The sequence below is a fragment of the Bos indicus genome, chromosome 16, assembly GCF_029378745.1.
Source record: "Bos indicus isolate NIAB-ARS_2022 breed Sahiwal x Tharparkar chromosome 16, NIAB-ARS_B.indTharparkar_mat_pri_1.0, whole genome shotgun sequence".
NCBI lineage: Eukaryota > Metazoa > Chordata > Mammalia > Artiodactyla > Bovidae > Bos > Bos indicus.
In genome coordinates, this window is record NC_091775.1 from 49,896,586 (window position 1) to 49,923,224 (window position 26,639).

Consider the following 26,639-nt stretch of genomic DNA (forward strand, 5'->3'; position numbering starts at 1 on the left):
TACTATCCACCATCTGATTCTCTGTCACCCCCTTCTCCTTTTGCCTTCAATCTTTCCCAGCATCAGTCTTTTCCAGTGAGTTGGTGCTTCACATCAGGTGGCCAAAGTATTGGAGCTGCAGCATCAGCAACAGTCCTTCCAATAAATATTCAGGGTTCATTTCCTTTAGGATTGACTAATTTGATCTCCTTGCAGTCCAAGAGACTGTCAAGAGTCTTCTCCAGCACCACAATTCAAAAGCATTAATTCTTCATGTCTCAGCCTTCTTTATGGTCCAACTCTCCCTTCTGTACATAACTCTTGGAAAAACTATAGCTTTGACTATATGGATCTTTGTTGACAAAGTGATGTCTCTGCTTTTTAATATGCTATCTAGCTTGCAGTTAACTTCCTCCACCTGGTGGAGGTTCCAATACTTGTGACATAGCTCAAGGATTTGCCTCGGAATATTAACTATAGCCCTTGAGGAACTAAAGGTCCTTGACTTTGTTTTATGGTTTAACTATTATTATTTTGTCTTGCTTGAATGTTTTACTTTGTTTCTGCATTTTCTCACCTCTCCAATTAAATTTTCTCTTTAGGACTCAGGGAAGACCCAGGAAGTTAAAATTTTCTGCAAGCAAGAGGCAGGTGGAAGACCAGGGCAGGGGGTCTGCCCAGGAAGGCCCACAGTGTCCTGCTCAGTCTCACCAGCACCTTCTGGTCTCATGTGACCACAGACTGAGCTCTGGAGCCCTTGCCCTCAGCAGCCCACCACTGCAAAGATCAACTTGTCCCAGTCTTCCCAGAATTTTACCAGTTTTAACACCAGGTGAACTGAAAAAGTTAGTCCATCTTTTCACGATTCTGGTCAAGGTGGGGACTTCTTCAGTGATGACAGGGACCCCAGGGCAGAGGCAGAACTGCCCCCAGCAGGTCCAGCTCAGTCTCCTCAACAGTTAGGTGTGCACCTGGCCAGCAGCTCCTACCTAAGCACAGGGTCCGGCTCCTGCCCCCACACCTGGCTGTTGGCCTGTTGTCCCCTGAGTATCTCTTCTCCCCAGGATGCCCGGCCTCCACTTGGACCTGGTGGCGGGCAACATGGCTGGTTGGTGTAGAATGAGGAAGAGTACAACATGTCTGGTACGTGATGTGGTGGTGGAGAAGGGAGGATGCTATGCAGCAACAAGGACCACTTTCTCAGAAAAGGACCGGGGCTGTGGGGGAGGGCTTCCCACTGACCCCCGCCCCCCACAGCCCTCACTATCCTCTCTCTCTGAGCCTGTCAGGACCAGGTGCAGCAGGAAGGCAGGTGAAGGTCCTCAGCTTCTCCTTCTCACGACACCAAGGACTAAAGCACCCTGCCTGTTCCCAGCTCATTCTCCACCTTCCTTCCTCCCCATCTCTCTCTATTATCTTCTCACCCAAAGTTCTAATTATCTCTTTGTATCTCCTGTGATACGGCAGCTTTAGAAACCCCAAACCACCTCTCTGTCTCTCTACTGTGGGCCTGGCAGTCGGAACAGAAGCCTTAAGAATGATAAATCTTCTTTATTAAAGATCCTTTGTTTAAGAGAATCACCCCGCCTTCCGTGTCAGGATGCTGCAGACACACAGAGGAGAAAGGGGCTGACTCACATCACAGAGTGAAATGTCTTAAAACAGCTATTCATTCTTTTATAATGTTAACCGAATAGAAGATATTCTCCACTGTGTTTCTTTCTTCAAGTCATTTTCACCCAATAATAGTGAGTTTCTGTTTAATCTTTGGGGCAGAGTCTCAGAAGTGGCAACCCCTTCATCCTCTCACTCATCGGGTTCATCCAACACCTGGGACAGATGTCAGGTGTCAGGCCATGCACCAGGACCCAGGGTGGCCCTTGCCCTTTCATGAAGCTAAGCTTACACCAGAGTCCAGGGAGGCCCTGGAGGAAGCCAAGCTGAGAAAGCAGTCCCAAGTGGGGCTGCCCTTCTGATCATGACAGACACAAATGCCCAAGATAAAACTCTAGACAGAAACTTCCAGAATCCAGGGCTCATATTTTCCCTTGCAATGTGTAATTTCTGCTGTAAAGAACTTTTGTTGTTGTAGTCATTGTTGTTCAGTCGCTAAGTCGTGTCCGACTCTTTGCGACCCCGTGGACTGCAGCCTGCCACCTTTCCCTGTCCTTCACTCTCTCCCAGAGTTTGCTCAAATTCATGTCCATTGAGTCCTTCAGGATCAGTCCTTCCAGTGAGTATTAAGGGTTGATTTCCTTTAGAATTGACTGGTTTGATCTATGAGCCATGCTGTGTAGGGCCACCCAAGACAGACAAGTCATAGTGGAGAGTTCTGACAAAATATCGTCCACTGGAGGAGGGAATGGCAAACCACTCCAGTATTCCTGCCATGAGAACCCCATGAACAGTATGAAAAGGTAAATAAATTTATATTTTAAAAAATACGAAAGATCACATTAGCAATATAAGTTTAGACTCCAAATTCATCGGAGGAACAGACTTGGAGGTTCAATTTTCCAATCAGCCTCACCCCCTCTGCATGGGCTGAGTTCCACTTCTTCCTGTGGCCAGTTAAGCTCCATTCCCCTGTCCCGGTGGTCTTGCTCTCGACAAAGGTCAGAGCCTCAACCATCCAGGCATTTGGACCCAAGACCTCATGCCCTTTTCTGCACAAATATTACAACCCAGGACTCCTGTATCCATCCCTCTCTGACCCTAGCGTCCATCCCTCTCTGACCCTGATGTCTGTCCCTCTCTGACCCTGTCCATCCCTCTCTGACCCCATCCATCCCTCTCTGACCCCAGTGTCCATCCCTCTCTGACCCTGTCTGTCCCTCTCTGACCCCATCTGTCCCTCTCTGACCCTAGTGTCCATCCCTCTCTTACCCCAGCGTCCACCCTTCTCTGACCCCATCTGTCCTTCTCTGACCCCGTCCGTCCCTGTCTAACCTCAGGATCCGCCCCTTCTCTGACCCCTGGCTTCCATCCCTCTCTGACCCCGGCATCCGCCCCTCTCCGACCCCAGCGTCCATCCCTCTCTGACCCCGGCATCTGCCCCTCTCTGACCCTGGTGTCCATCCCTCTCTGACCCCGGCATCCGCCCCTCTCCGACCCCAGCGTCCATCCCTCTCTGACCCCAGCATCTGCCCCTCTCTGACCCTGGTGTCCATCCCTCTCTGACCCTGGCGTCTGCCCCTCTCTGACCCTGGCGTCTGCCCCCTCGGACCCCAGGGTCTGCCCCTCTCTGACCCTGGCATCCACCCCTCTCTGACCCCAGCATCCATCCCTTTCTGACCCTGGCATCCGTCTGACCCTGGCATCTATCCCTCTCTGACCCCAGTGTCTACTCTTCTCTGACCCTGGCATCTGTCCCTCTCTGACCCCGGCAGCCATCCCCCTCTTCCAGACTCACTGCTCTATGGAGGACATCTACAGTTCACACACTTACTCTCCCGGATTATGTTCTGGTCCAAGCCCTTCCTTTTCATTCTGCTGAATCCCTCTGTACATTTTTCAGGTGTTAATATTTCATTGGTTCCTTTATGTTTTAGAAGGAAGCGCTTATGTCATCTCAGGCCACCATTTCCCTGGAATCAGGCATTGTGTTTGTAGAATTCCAAGTGTTTTCACACAGCTGATGTATTTTTCCAATTATAAAAAGCAATGTACTCTCATAATGTTTGGAGAATGGAAAACTCTAAGATGAAGAACAGAGGAATCATTGGAAAGAAAGCTTTAGAAACAGAAAGCATGGCTGCCACTGGTAATACGGTTTTACTTTTGATGGTGACAATTAAGAAAATGGTGGTAAAGAGTCAGAGGTCACTGAAGACACAGTGGCATCTGGTCCCATCACTTCATGGCAAATAGAAGGGGAAAAAGTGGAAGCAGTGACAGATTTTATTTTCTTGGGCTCCAAAATCACTGCAGACAGTGACTACAGCCTTAAATTTAAAAGATACTTGCTTCTTGGAAGGAAAGCTATGACAAACCTAGATAGCGTATCCAAAAGCAGAGACATCACTTTGCCAACAAAAGTCTGTTTAATCAGTCAGAGCTGTGGTTTTTCCAGTAGTCATGTACAGATGGGAGAGATGGACCATTAAGAAAGCTGGGCACCAAAGAATTAATGTTTTTGAATTGCAGTGCTGGAGAAGACTCTTGAGAGTCCTTTGGAAAGCAAGGAGATCAAACCAGTCAATCCTAAAGGAAATCATTCCTGAATATTCATTGGAAGGACGGATACTGAAGCTGAAACTCCAATACTTTGGCCACCTGATACAAAGAATGGACTCATTAGAAAAGACCCTGATGCTGGAAAAGATTGAAGGCAGGAGGAGAAGGGGATGACAAAGGATAAGATGGTTGGATGGCATCACTGATTCGATGGATATGAGTTTGAGCGAACTCCGGGAAATGGTGATGGACAGGAAAGTCTGGTGTGCTGCAGCCCATGGGGTTGCAAAGAGTCAGACACAACTGAGCGACTGAACTGACTGAAGCTTCAGCCAAATGATAGCTTCAGATCACACCTTCCTAGCACTCTTGGGGAAGGATCTATAACTGTCAAGGTGAGATTTCTTACCTGGATGATGTCTCCAGCACTCAAGACTGCTCCTTCCACTTGAGGGGACCAGAAACTTTGATAAACTGTGATTCTGAGTTGCAAAATTATTAGTAACTGTTTGGCTTCCATTGAAAAAGGAGTTTTTATTTTAATTTATTTTGTAATGAAAGCTTGTAACAGTACTGTACCATAAACACAAACAGCACAATCTTATAAAATTTTCATCTTTATCTATTTTGGGGAGAAACAGTCCTGTCTGCCTAATTGAAGCATCTGTCATTCTGACATTAAATAGTGCGTCCTTGGTCCTTTTGCTATATTGTGGTGCATTTTTCACACACTGTTAAATTGAAATAACGCTGCTTGCTTGGAGATAAAGAGAGATAATAGGTATTTTATAATGAAGGGGAAGGAGGTTCATCTGGAATCAGAGCTGAGAATTGCTTTATCTCTTTCCTGGGGTTTGCTGCCCTAAAGGGAGCTGCGGCTCGTCACATGTCTCAAGGCTCTAATAAGAGAAAAATCAAATGAGAAACATTTAGACAAGCATTAGAAATGCGATTGCCGACAGTCAGTCTTGTGTGCATCCTGGGACCTGCTTTATGAGCAACTCAGATGGGTGGGGACTTGGCCTGGCGACCCACACACCTTTTCAGTGTTGAAAACTGAATCCCACTGACTGTTTTTTAATAGTCAAATATCTCTCCCAGAGCATCCCAGTCTTTGTTTATTAATCTATGAACATGTTTCAAAATATTTGACCCAATTCACTCTGTTTTGCAATTGGCTACCTAAATAAACAGCTTCCATAAAATCATAGACTTTCAGTGGTTGAAATAACTCAGAGTCATTTACTTGAAGCATCTCACTGAGGTGAAGGTACCCCCTGCAGCCACCCTACAGAGCCATCCTCCTTCCAGGACTTGGACCCTTCCAGGGTTAAGAGCTTGATTGAGATCTACTGACTTTGAATCTTGACTCCTTTGTGTTGCTAGGCAAGTTCCTCTCTGTGCTTCAGCTTCCTTGTCTGTGAAATAAGAATTATAACAGCACCTAATAATAGTCAGTAGTAGTACAAACATTTCTTTCATTATTTACCCAGGTAGCTATTCTTTATTTAATTTGTGAGAGTTATAATTGATGAAACCTGTCTGTGCCTACTACCAAGCCAGGAAATGCATCATGAAAGTCGTAATAATAGATGATGGTGGTGATCATGATAGTGATGCTGATGTTAAGGATGATGGTGAGGACAGTGATGGTGATGGTGGTATTGATGGTGATGATAATGGTGGTGGTGGTGGTGGTGGTGATGATAGCGATGATGTTGATGGTGTTGACGGTGATAATAATGGTGATATGATGCTGATGGTGGTGGTGGTGGTGATAATGACGGTGGTGCTGATGATGGTGGTCATGATGGTGTTATGATGGTGATGGCATCTTGTAAGGTAGGGATAACTATTATAAATGAGAAAACTGGCATTTACATTTATTAATAACTAGCCCAAGTCCACCCACCTGGATGGGGCCTGTTGGGATTCAGACCTAGGCAACCAAGCCATTGAACAGCTTTACACAAGTTCTTCTTACAGTAATCACACCAATTGCCCTTCCTCCTCCCTGAGTGACTGAGGGCAGCAGCCTGAGAGCCAGCTGGGGGCCTACCTTGGCATCTCAATGACAGGAGACTAGATTCAAGGACAGCCTGACTGCCAATGCTTGCACTCAACGCCGTCTTGCTCTTGTTCAGTCTCTAAGTCGTGGCTGACTCTTTGTGACCCCATGGACTGCAGCATGCCAGGCTTCCCTGTCCTTCACCATCTCCTGGAGTTTGCTCATACTCAAGTCCATTGAGCTGGTGATGCTATCCAACAAACTCATCTTCTGCCATCCCCTTCTCCTTCTGCTTTAAATCTTTCTCAGCATCAGGGTCTTTTCCATTGAGCCCACTCTTCACATCAGGTGGACAAAGTATTGGAGTTTCAGCTTTAGCATCAGTCCTTCCAATGAATATTGAAGGTTGATTCCTGTTAGAATTGACTGATTTGATCTTGAAGTCCAAGGGACTCTCAAGAGTCTTCTCCAACACCACAGTTCAAAAGCATCAGTTCTTCAGTGCTCAGCTTTCTTTATGGTCCAACTCTCATATCCAAACATGATTACTGGAAAAACCATAGCTTTGACTAGAGGGACCTTTGTCAGCAAAGTAATGTCTCTGCATTTTAATATGCTGGCTAGGTTGGTCATAGCTTTTCTTCCAAGGATCAAGCATCTTTTAATTTCATGTCTGCAGTCACCATCTGCAGTTTTGGAGCCCAAGAAAATAAAGTCTCTCACTGTTTCCATTGTTTCCCCATCTATTTGCCATGAAGTGATGGGACTGGATGTCATGATCTTAGTTTTCTGAGTTGTAAGCTTACTTTTTCACTCTTCTCTTTCACTCTCATCAAGAGGCTCTTCAGTTCCTCTTCACTTTCTGCCATAAGGTGGTGTCATCTGCCTATCGGAGGTTTTTGGTATTTTTCCTGGCATTCTTGATTCCAGCTTGTGCTTCATCCAGCCCAGCATTTCTCATGATGTACTCTGTATATAAGTTAAATAAGCAGGGTGACAATATACAGCCCTGACATATTCCTTTCCTGATTTGGAACCAGTCTGTTGTTCCATGTCTGGTTCTAACTGTTGCTTTTTGACCTGCATACATGTTTCTCAGGAAGCAGGTTAGGTGGTCTGGCATTCACATCTCCTGAAGAATTTTCCACGGTTTGTTGTAATCCACACAGTCAAAGGCTTTAGCGTAGTCAATGAAGCAGAAGTAGATGTTTTTCTGGAACTCTCTTGCTTTTTCTATAATCCAACAGTTGTTGGCAATTTGATCTCTGGTTCCTCTGCCTTTTCTAATTACAGCTTGGGCATCCGGAAGTTCTCAGTTCACGTACTGTTGAAGTCTTGCTTGGAGAATGTTGAGTATTACTTTGCTAGTGTGTGAGATGATTGCAATTGTGTGGTAGTTTGAACATTCTTTGGCAAGAGAAAAACCATAGAGTTACTCAAATAGAACAACAGAGCCAATGGCCATTTCCCAATCTACACTCTGTAGAAAAAGGTTTACTTTGAGAAGGAAATGTTCACATAAAAGAATTGTGAATTGTGTTATATTGTTGATAACACATCCTGAGTGGATGATGTCTCTTGTGTACCCACAGAACTTTGAGCAAAGAAACAGACTGACCCATCATTGATTTGTGGAGTAAGAAGTATCAAGTCACCAATGAGTTATTCTGCTGAGCCTTCCATCCTGTTGTTCCAGGCACTCCCATCCAAACCCACTCACTGACCCGTGAGTCAGCGGGTGGATGTTGCGAGACCTGAGCACTTAGTTTAAGTTTCTAAATTATAGTTTCAAATGCTTACATTGCACCAACATTTCTCCTAGTCTACTCCCTGTTATGCAATGGCCACCTTTATATTCTCTAAAAGGAATAAAATGTAAATTTTTGTGAACTGTGAACCGTGAAAACAGCATCACTGCATCTTGGGTCTAACGGAGAATGAAAGACGGATTTGGCTCGTTTGTCCAGTAACCTGTGGGTAGCAGAGGTTTTCATAAGATAAGTCAGTCCACTCAGTATTTCAGATTAATCACATTAAGTGTATGACCCTAAAGACTCTCTTGCTGGAGGTAAAGACTCTGTGAAAGAGACTAACGATGACAGCTCCCACCCAGTGTCAAGGCAGTTGGAAGCCAGGCTCAGATGATAAGCCAGGATGTCTCAATACCAGAAGGCAGGATTCCACTAAGAACTAGGTCTGCTCTATGACTTGAGAAGGTCAGGAGCATGTGAGAAAGTGTACGCACCCTCGTCCCTGAAAACCTCAGATGTACACGTGCTTTGCTGTTCAGTCGCTAAGTTCTGTCTGACTCTTTGCGACCCCATGAACTGCAGCATGCCAGGCTCCCCTATCCACTGTCTCCCAGAGCTTGCTCAAACTCATGTCCATCAAGTCGGTAATGCTAACCAACCATCTCATCCTCTGCCACCCGCTTCTCCTTTTACCTTCAATCCTTCCCAGCATCGGGGTCTTTTCCAATGAGTCCACTTTTTGAATCAACCCATGCTTGCTACAAGGGAAACCCATGGGCTTCCCTTGTAGCTCAGTCAGTAAAGAATCTGCTTGCAGTGCAGGAGACCCGGGGTCAGTCCCTGGGTTGGGAAGATCCCCTGGAGAAGGAAATGGGAACCTACTCCAGTATCCTTGTCTGGAAAATCTCATGGACAGAGGAGCCTGGTGGGCTTCAGCCCATGGGGTCGCAAAGAGTCTGGCATGACTGAGGGACTAACACACATTGCACACACAAATCTGTGAGGACAGATCTCTGTACACGATCACACTCACAGGCGTACGTATCCCTGGGCCCTCAAGTGCATTGCACACACGTACACATGCGCACTCACACACACGTATATGCGTGTGCATGGCTGCCTTGCTGTTTGTCTGCACCATCCTTTGGCTACAGGAGGCTGCAGTTGCCTCCTTAAAGGGCTCTGCCAGCAGCTCTATCCCCCCTCAGCTGAAGGACCCTGATATGTGCTGAGGGGCCCCATCTGGAGACCCAGGGAAGAAAGACCCCCCAGAGCCCACTAATTCAGAGCCTCCAGGCTATGGCTCAGAGTGAGGGTAAGGGGCTGCAAACCATGGGAAAACAGCGGGGAGGAGAGTGGGGACAGTGCCCATATGGTTTCTGCCCAGGAACCTGGTTGTCTGGTGTCCGGATGGGGGCCAATGGTCACCATAGTGTCCCTCTTGTAGGGTGGAGGCTTGGGCCCCTTGTCCTTCTGTGACCTCCTCTCAGCGCAGCATCCAACAGGCAGCTCTGGGCACTGGTGGAATAAGTGAAGCCCCCTGGAGCCTCCTGTGCCCTCCAGACAGGATTTCACCAGGTCCAGGAACAACAGGCTGTGGGGAGAGGGGCACCTGTCTCACATCTCCTCACATCTAGGTGGGCAGAGTCCATGCTTGGAGACAGAGACCAGGCAGCCAGAGACGGGCCAGGCTCCCAGCCTTGCAGAGGCTCCTGGGGCAGCACCTCCCCCTGATGCAAGGTCCTTTAAGCCCCTGAGGTGGGGGCACAGGCCAGTGCATCCATGCCCCACCTGAGCCAGGTGTGTGGGGCCTGGCACCATGGGGATTGGGGCTGAGTGACCTCTGGATGCCCCAATATAGCCCAACTAGTCGAGGGTCTGTGTCTGTCAGAGCAAGGATCTCTGTGAAACCTTGCACACCCAAGGTGTGTGCATGGAACAAGGACCCCTGCCTTCCAAGCTCCTGGAAACACATTCAACCTTCTGATTTCCACGGTGATATTTTCTCCACCAGATTCTGAGCCCAGTGCCTCGGCAAGGGTGGCAGACAGGAAAAGAACGCATCTGCTTCCATTCCTGGTGGACGATCCAGGGCCCTGCTGGAGCAGGTGGGGGCTTGCTCCCTGTAGGCAGTGGTGTCAGAGTCATGTCTGAGCATGAAAGCTGCAAGCTGGGCTCTCGATTAGGACAGCCTGAGGGGCATTCGAGGTCAACACGGGGTGGAAGAGCACGCAGTCCCTCCAATCTCTGAACTGGAGGGAAAACCTCTAGGACCCCAGACCTGGAGACCTATGGTTCCAACTCTCCCATTGACGGGCTATGTAAATGGACAGCAGCCCTTCCATGCAGGAAAAGAAAACTCTGACCCACAACCTACATCAACCAGCCCAGCAGACCAGCCCCTGTGCATAGTGACCAGTCCAGGAAACCTGTACCCAGTGACCAGCCCAAGACGCTGCCGAGAGTCAGAACTTCATAGGAAGTTGGATTATTATCTCTGGTAATAATACAGGAGGCTTTCCTTGTATTGCAGTAACAAGTAACTTGTTGTAACAAGTTACAACAACTTGTTAGCTTTTATAACAAGTGTCACCAAATAGCCAAGATTTGATTAATAACTAAGAGCTTCCCTAATTTTTGTCTCTGCTCCCAACTCAGGACCAGCCAGAGAAAGCCAGGAGTGCCCCCAACCAATCCTGTGGGGCACCCCCATTCTGGTTAGTGCCTCCAGCTCCCCAGGCCCTTGGCCCCTATCAGAACACACCTGGACTCCCCTTTTCCACCATTAAGCTCCCCCACTTCTCCCCCAAGTCTGGGCTTTCAGTACTAAGGTGGGAGTGTGGCTCTAAGGTGAGAACCTGAAACATGTCTGTGGGACCCAGGGAGCAGGAGGAGGGGAAACATCCATCTCAGTCAGCTGGAGCTGAGTAACAGACATACTGCAGATTTGGAGGCTGGGAAGCCCAAGACCAAGGTGCCAGCTGATCCAGGGTCTGATGGAGGCCCTATTTCTGGTTCAAGATGGCTGTCTTCTCACTGTGTCCTCACATGGAGGAAGGGTATAGGGGATTCTCTGAGGTCCCTTTCATAAGGGCACTAATCCCACTCATGAGGATTCCACCCTCATGACCTAATCACCTCTCAAAGGCCCCACCTCCTAACACCATCACACTGGGGGTTAGGATTCCACCATGAATCCCAACATGACACAAACATTCTGTCCTTAACAGCATCCCTACACAGGGACTGATGGAGTCTGGCCGGGGCCAGTGGCAGGGAGGCTGGTCAGTTGGCCAGGCCAGGCCCAGCCCAGGAGATCCCATCTCTCTGGGACCAGCTTCAGGAAATACTTATGAAAAGGGGCAGTAGGTCACAGGAGGATAGCAGGGGTGGGGCAGAAGGGCCATGGTATGAGCATCAGGGGGAGAGCTTGGGGAGAAGGTCATGGCAGGCTCTCAGGACTCAAAGAAGAGACAGCCCAGGGTGAGCCACAGTCAGGAGGGAAGGCCCAGTGCAAGGATGGGTCCCTGGAGAGAAGTGTAGCAGAGCCAGGTGCTGGGTGGGGGTGGGGGGAGGTGGGGGAGGGTGTGCCAGCTTTCAGCCAGGATGTCAGAAGGAGGAGGAGGGAGGTCAGAGGGTGGAGGTGGAAGGTGAGTGTGAATGAGTCAGCTGGCTGAAACAGGAGTGGGATGGAGAGAGGGTGGGCAGCCTTCTCACTGCATTCTGTAGACTGGAAGCCATCCAACCCCATCTCTCCACAGCACCGTTCGGCGGCCCCTGGAGCCCTTATGTCATACCTGGAACACAGCCTGCACTGGTCCATACCCACCTCTGACTCTGAGGGCCAGGTGGCTTAGGCCACAGTTTGCTCAGGGGTCCCCACACTACCTACAACCACCACAATCATAGTAATAATAGAGATTTCCTGGTGTTTCCAAAGTTTGCTTCCTGAGACACGGAGACATCCACGTGAACAAGGTCAGGCAGAAGGCCTGGAACACAGCTACAGTTCGCCCCCATGATGGGTGAGCAGGGCAGAAAGCAGTTTCAAGACCGAAATGGGGTGGGTTGCAATGAGTAGGCATCGTGGCCACCACACACCCACACCCACACTGCTGTAAGCACTTGACACAAATGCAATGACTGAAACTTCTTGAGATGGAATAAATGATAGCTCCCTACCCACTTGGATGTTTGGGAGGCAAGCTGCTTGCACATAAATATCCACAGACCCACATCCAAGCCCCCACAAGGGATGCTGAGCTCCTAGGAAGGAGATGCAAGAGGGCAGTGAGCATCCTTGACACTTCGGGAAGCGAAGGAACCCATTTACTCCCTTTCTCATCCCTTCATCCCTTCCATGTTTGTGGAAGGACCATGTATGGCAGGCATGATGCTTATAGTCCAGCAGTGCTGAGACCGAGCAGGTTCTGAGTGAATGATTGCTGGAAATTTCCAGCAGCTCTTCAGGTGGTCGATATAGGCATGATTACTATGATCGTGGTTGTAGGTAGTGTGGGGACCCCACATTTTCCACGTGCTCCCTCCAGTTCTGGAGCAGAATCAAGGGAGGATCTGGGGACTTCCTTGGTGGTCCAGTGGCTAAGGCTCCACTCTCCCAATGCAGGGGGCCAGGATCAGTCTCTGGTCAGGGAACTAGGTCCCACGTGCCACCACTAAGACCCCACCTGCCACAGCAAAGATGGAACATCCTGCATGCGGCAACTGTGACCCAGAGCAGTCAAATATATATTTTTTTTAAATGGAGAATCTGATCGGTCAGGACAATGAGACCTTGTGTCCTGTGGCTACGTGGCCACAGCATCCTTCCTGGCAGAGGAAGTGAGGGAGGCAGGTGAAAGTGGGGAAACCAAATGGCCAGATTTCAACAGGTTCCGAGGCCCCTCTTCACCACACTGAGGACATAAAGTCAAGAAAGATAATCTGCTGTTCCAGTCACTGTGTGTGGTTGCTGTAAAGAAGTATTTTAGATTTAAGAAGGAAGCATTTGTCAGCAGTTTTTGGAGCTGCAATTCCCTACTGAGGACTGATTTCATACAACAGACGTGTTTACAATCCCAGGGGTCATAGATCTTAGGTGTTCAGGGACTGAGTCCCCATCTCCCATCTCTTTATTCTTTCAAATAATGTTGATTTCTCACAGAGATGACTTGAATTGGGACCCTTGTGAACAACTGTGTGTATAAATACATTTAAACATCAGGGGAAATGCCGTCAGAACACAGGCTTTGGCATTTGGTCTTGAAAGGATGATCTCTGTGTTACATTGATGGATGGAGTGCTCAGCCTCTTCAGTCATCTCCAACTCTTTGCATCCTCATGGACTGTAGCCTGCCAGGCTTCTCTGTCCATGGGATTCTCCAGGCAAGAATACTAGAGTGGGTTGCCATGCCCTCCCCCAGAGGATCTTCCCCACCCAGGGATTGAACCCACATCTTCTGTATTGCAGGGGGTTCTTTATTGCTGAGCCATCTGGGAAGGCACGCTGATGGACATTGCTTTCTGAAGGAGGCATCTGTTAAATAAACTTTGTTTGGATAATCTCATGGTGTCTGGACATAACTAGAGACCCAGAGGATTAGCAGAAAATTAGGCTGAAGAGTCACCTTCCCAGAGAGCAAGCTTCTTAGTAAAGTCTAATAGGTCCTGCCTGAAGATTTTGGGTGCCTGACAGTGGGTGATGAGAGTCCTTTATCTTAGGGGCAACAGAATAAAGAATAAATGTTCCAGAAACAAGAATGAAATAGGCTTCTTCAGTTCGCAGTCATGGGCAAAGCCTGATGGATGCTTCAATTCAGAATCAACAGAAAAGTTTATTTAGAGACTTGGAAGGGAGTTGGGGAGGGGCAATGGAGATAAACATTCCCCCAGCTGTTTTGCCCTTCTGCTGAGATCTGTAAATAATATTCTGCAATAACAAAACTTATGAACCAACAGTCATATGGAGAGGAGAAAATATTGGCAAATAAAAACACTCGGTGCCCAGAATATAAACTATCATTTCTCCCAAGACTGACAAATGGAAACACTTACCTTGTTCACCATGGGGTACAGCGGCGGGGGATCAGGGGGTGGGGGTGGAACCATGGGAGCCAGTTCAGCCCCAACCCCGGGTGTCAATCCATTTGTCAGCTGAGCCCTCCACATACGTACACACGAGAGGGGCACCTAATTGCTCATAAAAATGATTTGCTGGGTGTTTCATTTTTTAATAAACTTTGTGGGGGTGGTACAGATACAGGAAGATAAAGTTGGCTTTTTACCTTTCAATTTAATAAGAAAGAAGTTCACGATGAGGAAGGAGAGCCAGATAAGGGGGGACAAGAGAATAGACAGGAGAGAGCAGGCAGACAAGGCGGCACCGTGGGGCGTGCTCAGGGTAGCCCCAGCTTGTGCCTCCTTCCATGCTGAAAGCCTCATCTGCTCCCAAGCCCTCTTTCCTGGCTGTGTGTCCATGAACAAGTCTGTTGTGTGGTTGTCTGTCTGTCTGTCTGGCATCCCATGTAGGACGGAGGATGATAATTCCCCTCGAGCATGGCGAGGTGGCAGGCAGGGGAGTTACGGAGTCCCTGTGCCCCGCTCTTCCCGTGCCCCCTGAATCACCTAGGGATGCCAAGGCTGGTCCCAAGGCTGGGGGAGGATCTGCAGGCAGGAGCTCCCTCTCTCTTGCTCTCGACTTCTTCCAGAACATCGTGCAATTCAGGCACAAAGCAGGTGCTCAATGAATAGTGCGTCTGGGGGAATGGGGGCCCTTCCCTGGTGGCACTAGTGGTAAAGAGCCTTCCTGCCAATGCAGGAGACATAAGAGTCACAGGTTCGATCCCTGGGCTGGAAAGATCCCCTGGAGGAGAGCATGGCAACTCACTCCAGTATTCCTGCCTGGAGAATCCCATGGACAGAAGAGCCTGGCGGGCCACAGTCCATAGGGTCGCCCAGAGTCAGACACGACTGAAGCGACTTAGCACACATGCGTGCCCAAAGGTAAAGGACACCCGGGAAGGAGCCGGCTCCCTTTTAGGAAAATCACACTCAGAATTAGAAATTAAGTGCAGAATTCCAGGACCTGAAGGCCAGTCAGCCAGCGTTTCCCATTATCCCCCAGATGTGGACTGTCCCCACATGTACCCAGGACCCACAAGGGGACCCCAGACCTCCCAGCACCTCCACTGGCTACAGGCTTCCCCGAAAGCCTGCCCAGCCCACACGTGTTCCCAAACACAAGCCGCCCTCCATGAGCAATCACCCACTAGGCAAAAATGTCAGCTCCTAAATCAAAGACATACATCACCAGCCGCCCAAATTAACACATTTTATGGAGCCGTAAATGATTTTATGATAAATAGGAGCCAAGGGTCATGAAATCAGGTTACGTTACCGCCTTCCTCCCCTCGGCCTGAATCCCCATTGCTTTCAATCGAGAAGCAATCCTGGGGGCGTGGAATGACATTTAGTTACATTAAACTGCGAGTGAGCCTTTTCTCCTTGCTGTTTTCCCTGCATGAAATGAGGACGAATGCCCCGTCAGCAGCTCTGAAGCCTCACTCAGCTGAGGGAAGGACATGGTTACCCAGGATTGCCGCCAGCTAATCCATGAAGTTCTGGTCCATCTCCAGGAACCCTGGAAGCCACATATGAATGAGCCAGGCAAAGCAGGCAGTGGGGAGCCAAGCCGCCAGCAACACGAGAGGCAACAGTGCCTCAAATCATGGTCTGTGCCCTGAGTGGGCTCAGAAGGCTGGCCAAGTCCTGCTGCGTGCCTGCCCATTGGATGCAGGGGCGCCCCTGGGAGAGCAGGACTGTCCTCCTGGAAAGTGGGGGAGGAGGGGAGGGACAACTAAGGAGCCGTGGTCCCTAGCTGGATGGGCCAGTGCCAGTCCCACCAAGCTGAAGCTGCACTCTGGAGACTGGTGGGCAGCTCAGCTACACTGCTTTCCTGGGATCTGGAGAAGTCATCCAAGTTCATTGCTGAGAAAACCAGTGAAGACTCCATCCCTCAGCTAGACTAGAAGCCTCTAACTTGGGAGATAAGAAAGGGGAACACTTTCTAAAAACCGAGAGAAACTAAATCCAAGTTAAGCGTCTTGGGTGAACAAATGAGTCGTTAAGGACAAAGGAAGTGGGAGTCACGTGACTTACCTGGAAAGGAGAGAGAACATTTCCCCTGTATGCAAATTTCCCCATTAAGAGAAAATACAGCTCCTACTTGGTCCAAAGACCTGGAACAGAATAAGTCTTCTCATCTGTAGATTCTTTCTTTAAAAATTTTAATGAAGTATAATTGATACACAATATTATATGTCATAGGTATACAGTGTAGTGATTCACCGCTTTTTAAATATATACTCCATTTGCAGCTACTATAATATATTGGCTGTGCTGTACGTATATCCTTGTAACTTACTTATATATAGCAGTTTGTACCACTTATGCAACCACCCCCATATTGTCCCTCCCCTCTCCCCACTGGTAACCACTAGTTCTCTATATCTGTGAGTCTGATTTTTTTTTTTCATTATATTCACTAGTTTGTTGTATTTTGTAGTTTCTGCATGTGAGTAATAAGTACTTGTCTTTCTCTTTCTGATTTATTTCACTCAGCATAATGCCCTCCAATTCAATCCATGTCGCTGCAAATGGAACTTTTTTCATTTTTAATGACTGAGTAATATTCCATTGTATATATGGACCACAACTTCTTTATTGACTTATCTGTTGATGGACACTTAGGTTGCTTCCATAACTTGGCTGTTGTGAATAATCTCATGTAGAGTCCTGAACAGTGACTAAGTCAACCACAATCTTTACTCTCCTTCCTGCCTGTGTCCCAAAGCACCCTACCCTGTGTCCTAAAATACCCCCAAAAAACATCTCCTTGGTCAGCCATTCCCAAAAGAACTCTGAGTAATTTGGCTGAAACCCTAATCCTTGCTAATGACATTCCACATTTTGACTGTGCCCCCAGACAAGGGGGTACAGTGGCCCCTCTTTCCCAGAGAACAAGGTCAACTGAGATGGGCCAGTCTGGAATATTCAGAAACAGGAAGAAGAAATGAGAATTCCAGGAATCACAGATCAAAACTTAAGCTTGGAAAGAAAAATAATTCTACCCTTTGGAAAATGAATTCAGGTCTTGAATCTCCACTCAAATGCTGTTCCTGGCTTTTCTAGATAACAAGAAAGCATTGTGTCCAGCTGACACCGCTCAGAAAGACAGTTGAAGGAAAGGCAGTGACAAATGTGGGCAAAATCAAGATAAAACAAAAGTTTCTGATAAAGGCCCCAAGCCTGTATCCCCTGTTGATGGTAACAGAGTCCCCTCACTCAGCCATCGATACCCTTGCTGACATCTGCCGCTTGTATAACAACACACTTATCTGAAAATCTGGGGTCCTTTCTCCAGCAGTAACAGATGTGTATACTACATGCTCATCTAAGAAAGTAGCCGGGAAAGGAGACAGAGAGGAGTTGCTGGAAACCTGGGTCCTGAGAGATGCCCTGGAAAATCAGGATGTGTCCTTGATCCCGTTTCCACTGGCGACTCTTAGCTGAGCATCAGAAATTGAGATACAAACACCCAAGCTCTAGACAGCACATCCCTCCACTTCTGCCTTTTGCCAGCTCTGCAAGAAAAACAACCACCACCGCCCCCCACTGCAAAATCAAAACAGACCAGTGTGTACACAAAAGACCTTTTCTCTAATTGCTACCACAACACTGCTCAGTTTCCAGAAACCATGGGAGATCAGAAGATGCTGGGAATCAAGAGCCCCTGGGTGGATATGGCCAGGACTCCATCCATGATGCCTGTAGCCAAGGAGACAAGAAGCACCATCGCTCCACATCAACTTCCCCAGCACACCAAGCCTCTCCTGCTCCCGGACCGTGTGGACCATCTGTCGAAAGTGAGAATTCCCCACACCCAGCTTAACTCTTCAGACTCAGAACCTCTGAGTCTAGAAGCTTGCCTGTCAAGGCTCCCAAGTGAATCTTCTGTGAGCCCAGGCTTGAGAACCCTGCCTTTTGGTGTGACTTCCTTATGGTCCGTGCCTGCACTGACACAAATGCTCTGGCACCTTGAGACGCCACGCCCACAGACATCTCCTCTGCCCACGTCTCTCTGTGCAGGAAATCCATGGGCTGGGGAGGGAATATCCAGGGTGGTTCTGGCCCGCCTCCTCCAGCTCCTGGAGAAGGTAGCTCCCCTGGGGATGCTCCCCAGCCCCTGACCTCCATCACTGTGTAATGACTCATTTAGGGCTGTGACCCCACCTGACCTTCAGCTCTGTGCACTAGGACCTAGCCAGGCTCGTTCACCACCGGATGGCCATGCCTGAGGACACAGCTAGCAACAAGGAGGGGACAAGTGAGAGGTGGGTGGCACATGAATGGATGAAAGTCCAACAGTCTTATTCTCATGGTTCACTCCCTTCTACCTCCTCTGTGGTGATGGTTACCATGTGTCCTGACAGCTACCAGGGCTCTCTTGGACATGGTGCCAAGAGCACCATGTCCCCACCACCACTTGGGGCGTCAGACAGTGAGTGAGGAACTAGAGGGCACCAGCTCCAGAGCCAGCAAGGCTGAGCAGACCCCCAAGAGCCCAAGTCCTCCTGGACCCTTGGGGAACCCAGGAGCCCCCTCTGGGCTGAGCACCTAAGAAGCCCCATTGCAGTATCACGGCAGGGGCGGAGGAATGCACAGGCAGCGTGCCCAAGGCCATTCCCTGGATCCACTCAGCAGTGCAGCACACGTGGCTAAGCATCTCTCCACGGCGCCAGCTCCGAGGACACACAGGAGAGGGGCCAAACGAGGGTGGCACAGGAGGACTGGCAACCACACCCCAGTGCCATGGGAGCCACAGAGCTCCAGAAAATGATCCAGCCATCCCTTATAGAGCATCACTCTCTGAAAGGTTTCCCTTGGATAGTTCAGGGGCCTTGTCCTGATTATAGACATCACACACAGATGCCTCCTGCCCCTGATCTCCCAGGTGGAGGGCTTGAAACCAAGCAGGACCCTCAGGGGCTCCTGGGCACAAAATCCTTTCTGTGTTCCTCATTTCTCGATTACAGGAAATAGGCTTTATTAACCCTCCACTAAGTCAGACATCGCTGAGCACGCGTGCACAAAACCTCCTTGACCTTCCCCGAGTTCCAAAGGGCAGGTTCAGACAGCTGCTAATCAGGGAAGGTAGGAGATGCAGAGACAAGGGAGGAGCAGTCAAGAAACAGTAGTGCAGCCTTGGGGCAGGTCCTGGTTCCCCTTCAAGGGAAGCACATAACAATATCTTTGAGCTGTTCTGCAGATGTTGAAACCCCCACCAGGTGGGAGAAGTTAACTGTTTGCTGCCCACAAGCACCTAGACCCCAGACCTGTTGGAACCAGTAGGTTGATGATGCTGATTCTGGATTACCTCACCACCAACCAATCAGAAGAACGTCCAGGAGCTGACCATGACCTTTCTAAACCAAGACCATAAAACTCTTCATTATCTCTTCTAGGTTGGGACACACAGTTTTGAGGGCACTAGCCAGCTGTGCTGCAGTCCATGGGGCCTCAAAGAGTCGGACACAATTAAACAACTGAACAAGCCAGCTATGTCCCCCTTAGTCTGGAAAAGTGATAAAGCTATTCTTTTCTACTTCACCTGAATTCAGTCTCCAAAATTTGATTCAGTGTCAAGGTACAGTATGAGGCTGGATTTGGCATCAGGATTGCTCATGAAATGTCACCGTAGATATATACACACACAGAGGCTGAGGGGGAGAATCAGAGAGACACAAGGGGAGAGCTATGTACACGAAAATACAGTTGGAACCCAGAGCCATCCGTCAGGAGAAAATCCCCATGAGAAAATGTGTGTCAGTGGAAACTCACATGTTGTCTGCAAAAAGAAGCTCTGCCGCATGGCTGGGAGGGCAGGTCTATGCGTGACAGGGGTGGGAATGGTCCAGGAGACCCTCATGTACAAAGAGGGGCCACTGAGGCCTGGGGGAAGAGGTGTTCCCCAAGCTCACCTTCTCAGAGGCAAAGCTGTGGATTGGCAATGGGCAGGGGGACCTTGTCGGCAGGAGCCACATGGCAGTGGGCCCAGACATCAAGGTCTAAATCAAGCCACCCCGTTCATGCAGCTTAGAGGTGAGCTGGAGAAGTCTTCACACAAGCACAGAAAACTGAAGATGCATAGTGAGTGGCTGCTGAGAGAGCAGGATACAGGGAAGGGCAGAACTCAGAGGGTGCCGGGCGGCAGAGGGTGTGATGGCCAAGGCCAGCACCCCAGCTGGAAGGACTGGGAGGTCCAGGAGCAGCATTTCAGACAGACACAGTGGCCCAGGCTGCGGGAATCTCCACATCGGGAGCCCCTCTCCTTCCAGGCACTTTTACAGCCCCCATGGGCCAGCAGGCCGACGGGCCACAAGCAGAACAAACATGGAGTATCTAGCATCTAACACGAGTGTGAACCCTGCACCAAGAACCACCCACACGTCCCAGGTGGTGAAGCCCCAGCCTGGATCACTGAGTGGCCTCGTGGAGCAGACCCCCCAACCCCACCAAGGACAGAGGGCTCGGTCCCCACAGCACAGCCTGGCCTCAACACAGCAGAGAAAAAAATGGTCTATGTTATTAAGTCTCAACCCTGATTTCTAATATTCTCCGTGATTGAACAGGACCCATGCCTGAAACACCCTGCCTCGAACCAGAGAGGACTGTTTGTCTCAGGAAAAGCACTTGAGTCCTGAACTGAATAAGCTACTTTTTCATAGAACCACATTTACCTGGAAAGGACAGCTAAGAGATGAAGTGCTGGCATTCAGACTCGGGTGCTTGGCAGATGATCTTCAAAATAGATAAAGGGAGCCAATCACTGCAACAGAAACAGAGGAGAGTTTTGTTGCCAAGAACAGGATTCAGACTTTCAAGCAAGAATTAGAATTTTGGGAAACTCATTTCCACCATAGGGAGCTTGACAGTGTTCTGAGACTTCAGGGCTCTTGTGATGAGGTAGGTAGAGATGTTAATGAATGTGATTTCTCAACAATGAAATGCACTGATATGGACAAAACACAGTGAAAGAGTATTTTCCAGATGACCAACGTGCAACTTTACAAAATCACACACGGGGGAACATTTGTTCAAAGAATGGGTTTTGATGCCACAGGAAAGAAAAGTTGTCCATATGGGTTCTGATTACATATTGTAACGAAGCTTTAAAAAAATTCCATCCATCTGTTGATGGACATCTAGGCTGCTTCCAGTTCTTGGCTACTGTAAACAGTGCTGCAATGGACATTGGGCTACATGTGTCTTTTTCAATTATGGTTTCCTCAGGGTATATGCCCAGTAATAGCCAATGGGAGGGGCTTCCCAGGTGGTGCTAGTGGTAAAGAACCCACCTGCCAATGCAGGAGAATTAAGAGATGTGGTTTCCATCTCTGGGCCAGGGAGATCCCTGGAGGAGGGCATGTCAATCCACTCCAGTATTCTTGCCTGGAGAATCTCATGGACAGAGGCGCCTGATGGGCTACAGCCTATAGGGCCACAAAGAGTCAGACATGACTGAAGCAACTTAGTGAGCACGCTCACAGCCAGTGGGAATTTGCTGCATGACACAGGGAACCCAAAGCCAGTGCTCCATGACAGCCTAGAAGGCTGGGATGGGGAGGGAGGTTCAAGAGGGAGGGGACATATGTATATCTACAGTTGATTCATGTTGATGTATGGTAGAACCAACACAGTATTACAAAGTAACTAACCTCCAATTAAAACTAAAATAATTTTTTAACTCCACTTATTGACATTTGGTTTAATATCAAAGCAGAATAGCTACTATTATTTGTAGACCGTCTGCAGATCATCTAGAAAAGCTTTTAAAAGACCCCTTGGTTCTTCAACCCCCATGTGTGTGAAGCCACATTGTCTTCATATACAGAGACCTTGTTTTACTGCATGGACTGTGGTTTTTTCAAACTGAAGTTTCCTGGCAACTCAATGTCTATCCACACCATTTTTCCAACAGCATTTGCTCACTTTATGTCTCTATGCAACATTTTGGTTAATTCTAGGTATGTTTCAAACTGTTTCATTTTATAATATCTGTTAAGAGGATCTGTGAGCCATGATCTGTGATGTTACTATTGTAATTGTTTGGGGCTCGACGAACCATGACCATATATAATGATGTGTGTGTCCTGCCTGCTCCACTGATCAGTTCTTCCCCCATCTCTCTTCCTCTCCTTGGTCCTCACTATTCCCTGAGACACAATAATATTGAAATTGTGCCAGTTAATAACCCTATAATAGCCTCTAAGTGTTCAAGTGTAAGGAAAAGTCACACGTCTCTCATTTTAAATCGAACGCTAGAAATGATTAAGCTTAGTGAGAAAGGCATGTCAGAAGCTGAGATAGCCTGAAAACTGGGCCTTTTGCACCAGTTAGCTAAGCTGTGGATGCAAAGGAAAAGTTCTTGGAGGAAATTAAAGTGCTGCCTCAGTGAACACACGAATGATAAGCGAGTGAAAGAGCCTTATTGCTGTTATGGAGAAAGTTTGAGCTGTCTGGATAGAAGATGAAATGTCTTAGTCACTCAGTTGTGTCCAGCCCGCCAGGCTCCTCTGTTCATGGAATTCTCCAGGCAAGAATACTGGAGTGGGTTGCAAATTCCTCCTCCAGGAGATCTTCCCAACCTGGACTGAACCTGGGTCTCCCACATTACAGGCAGATTTTTCACCAGCTGAGCCACCAGGGAAGCCCATAGAAGACGAAACCAGCCACGATATTCCCTTAGGCCAAAATCTCATCCAGAGCAAGGCTCTGACTCTCTTCAATTCTGTAGAGGCTGAGTGAGGTGAGGAAGCTGCAGAAGAAAAGTGTGAAGATGGCAGAGGTTGGTTCATGAGGTTTAAGGAAAGAAGTTGTCTCCACAACATAAAGTGCAAAGTGAAGCAGCAATTGCTGCTGCAGAAGCTGAAGCAAGTTGTCCAGAAGGTCAGGCTCAGGTCATTAATGGAGGTGGCTACATTAAGCAGCAGATTTTCAATGTAAACAGAGCAGCCTTCTATTGGAAGATGCCATCCAGGACTTGTATAGCCCAAGTTGTTGTTCAGTCACTCAGTCGTCTCTGACTCTTTGTGACCCATGACTGCAGCACACCAGGCTTCCCTGTCCTTCACTATCTCCCAGAGTTTGTTCAGACTCACATACATCGAGTAGGTGATGCCATCCAACCACCTCATCCTCTGTCATCCCCTTCTCCTCCTGCCCTCAATCTTTCCCAGCATCAGTCTTTTCCAATGAGTCGGCTCTTCCCATCAGGTGGACAAAGTATTGGCCCTTCAGCTGTTTCATAGCTAGAGAGAGGAAGTCAATGCCTGGCTTCAAAGCTTCAAAGGACAGACTGACTCTCTTGTTAGGGGCTAATGTATGTGGTGACTTGAAGCTGAAACCAATGTTTATTTACTACCTGAATATCCTAGGGCCCTTAATAATGATGCTCAACCCACTCTGCCTGTGCTCTGTAAATGGAACAACAAACCCCAGATGACAGCACATATTTTGACAACATAGTTTACTGAATATTTTAAGTCCACTGTTGAGAACTCCTGCTCAAAAAAAAAAAAAAAAAAAAACATTTGTTTCAAAATATGACTGCTTGTTGATAATACTCCTAGTCGCCCAAGACCTCAGATGGAGTTGAACAATGAGATAGATGAATGTTGTTTTCATGCCTATGAACACATCAATTTGGCAGCCCATGGATCAAGAAGTTATTTTGACTTTCAAGTCTTATTATTTAAGAAATACATTTTGTAAGGCCATGAGCCTTTTTATGAGGGTGAAAGAGGAGACTGAAAATGCTGGCTTAAAACTCAACTTTCATAAAACTAAGATCATGGCATCCAGTCCCATCACTCCATGGCAAATAAATGGGGGACAAGTGGAAACCATGACAGATTTTATTTTCTTGAGCTCCAAAGTCACTGTGGATGGAGTCACCATCCACAACCATGACATTAAAAGACGAGATCGGGCGTGTTCAGGGTGGTATGGCCGTAGACTACACAATGGAGTATTACTCAGCCATTAAAAAGAATACATTTGAATCAGTTCTAATGAGGTGGATGAAACTGGAGCCTATTATACAGAATGAAGTAAGCCAGAAGGAAAAACACCAATACAGTATACTAACGCTTATATATGGAATTTAGAAAGATGGTAACGATAACCCTGTATACGAGACAGCAAAAGAGACACTGATGTATAGAACAGTCTTATGGACTCTGTGGGAGAGGGAGAGGGTGGGAAGAAAAAAAATAAATAAATAAAAGACACTTGCTCCTGGGAAGAAAAGCTATGACAAACCTAGATAGCATATTCAAAGGCAGAGACATCACTTTGCCAACAAAGGTCCATATAGTCAAAGCTATGGTTTTTCCAGTAGTCATGTGTGAATGTGAGTTGAACCATAAAGAAAGTTGAGCACCAAGGAATTGATGCTTTTGAACTGTGGTGCTGGAAAAGACTCTAGAGTCCCTTGGACTGCAAGGAGATCAAACCTGTCAATCTTAAAGGAAATCAGTCCTGAATAATCATTGGAAGGACTGATGCCGAAGCTGATGCTCCAATAATTTGGCCCCCTGATGCAAAGAGCTGACTCATTGGAAAAGACCCAGATGCAGGGAAAGATTGAGGGTGGGAGTAGAAGAAGGGATCAGGGGATAAGACGGTTGGGTAGCATCACCAACTCAATGGACTTGAATTAGAGCAGACTCCAGTAGATAGTGGAGGACAGAGAAGCCTGGCATGCTGTAGCCCATGGGGTCAAAGAGAGTCTGGCATGACCGAGTGATTGAACAACAAGTAGCTGCCATAGATGGCAATTCCTCTAATGGATCAGGTTGAAAATAACTGAAAACTGAAAAAGGATTCACCACTCTAGATGCCATTAAGAACATTTGTGATTTGTGGGAAGAGATCAAGATATCAACATTAACAGAAGTTTGGAAGAAGTTGATTCCAACCCTCATGGATGACTTTGAGGGGTTCAAGACTTCAGTGGAGGAAGTAACTACAGATGTGGTGGAGAAAGCAAGAGACACAGAAGCAGGGCCTGAAGATGTAACAGAATTAATGCATCTCAGCATAAAACTTTAATAAATGAGGTGTTGCTTTTTATGAATGAGCAAAGAAAGTAGTTTCTTGAGATAGAATCTACTCCTGGTGATGACGCCATTGTTGTTTCTCAGTCACTCAGTCATGTCCAACTCTTTGTGACCCCATGGACTCCAGCACGCCAGGCTTCCCTGTCCCTCACTCTCTCTCGGAGTTTGCTCAGACTCATGTACATTGAGTTGATGATGTTGTAAAGATTGTTGAAATGACTATAACAGTCCTAGAATATGACATAAACTGAGTTGATAAAGCAGCATCAGAGTTTGAGAGGATTGACTCCAATTTTGAAAGAAGGTCTCCTTTGGGATAAATGCTATCAAACAGCATTGCATGACATGCTTCAGAGAAATTATTCATGAAAGGAAGAGTTAATTGATAAAATAAACTTCATTTTTGCCTTATTTTAAGAAATTACCATGGGCACCTATCCTTCAGCAACCACTACCCTGGTCAGTCATCAGGTATCAACATCCAGGCAAGAGCCCCCACCAGCTAAAAGATTACAATTCACTGAAGGCTCAAGTGATGGTTAGCATTATGTATGGATGTGAGAGCTGGACCATAAAGAAGGTTGAGCACCAAAGAATCGATGCTTAGAATTGTAGTGCTGGAGAAGACTGTTGAGAGTCCCTTAGACTGCAAGGAGATCAAACCACTCAATCCTAAAGGAAATCAACACTGAATATTCATTGGAAGGACTGATGCTGAAGCTGAAGCTCCAATACTTGGCCACCTGATGTGAAGAGTCAACTCACTGGAAAAGACCTTGATGCTGGGAAAGATTGAAGACAGGAGGAGAAGGGGACAGCAGAGGACAAGATGGTTAGATAGCATTGCCAACTCAATGGACATGAATTTAAGCAAACCCCAGGAGATAATGGAGGCCAGAGGAGCCTGGCATGCTGCAGTTCGTGGGGTCGCAAAGAGCCAGACATGACTTAGCGACTGAACAAAACAACAAATTTTATTAAAGTATGTTCTTTTTTATAGGCATAATGCTATTGCACACTTAATAAATTATAGGATAAAGTAAACATAGCTTTCATATGCCCTGGGAAACCAAAAAACTCATGTGATTTGCTTTAAAGGGGTATTTCCCTTGTCACTGTGGTCTGGAGCAGAGTATGCAATGTCTCCCTGGTTTGCCTACATTTCCAACAAAACAACATATTGAGACAGATTAAACATAGAAGCAGTTCTGAGAATTCAGCTGTCTTCTAGTAAACCAAATAAGATGAGATTTTGCTAAAAGGTAAAACAAGGCCACTCTTCTCACCAAGGGAGGGGAGAAGGAATATATGATTAGCTTTTGAAAATATTTTATTTATGTTAACAAGCTATGGCATTTAATATTGTTATTTTCAAAATAATAACTGCATAAAATTTAAATTCCTTCATTTTCATCCTTAATAAATATAAGTCACTCAGTGTGTCCAACTCTTTGCGACCCCATGAACTGTAGCCCACAGGCTCCTCTGTCCATTGAATTCTCTAGGCAAGAATACTGGAGTGGGTTGCTATTCCCTTCTCCAGGG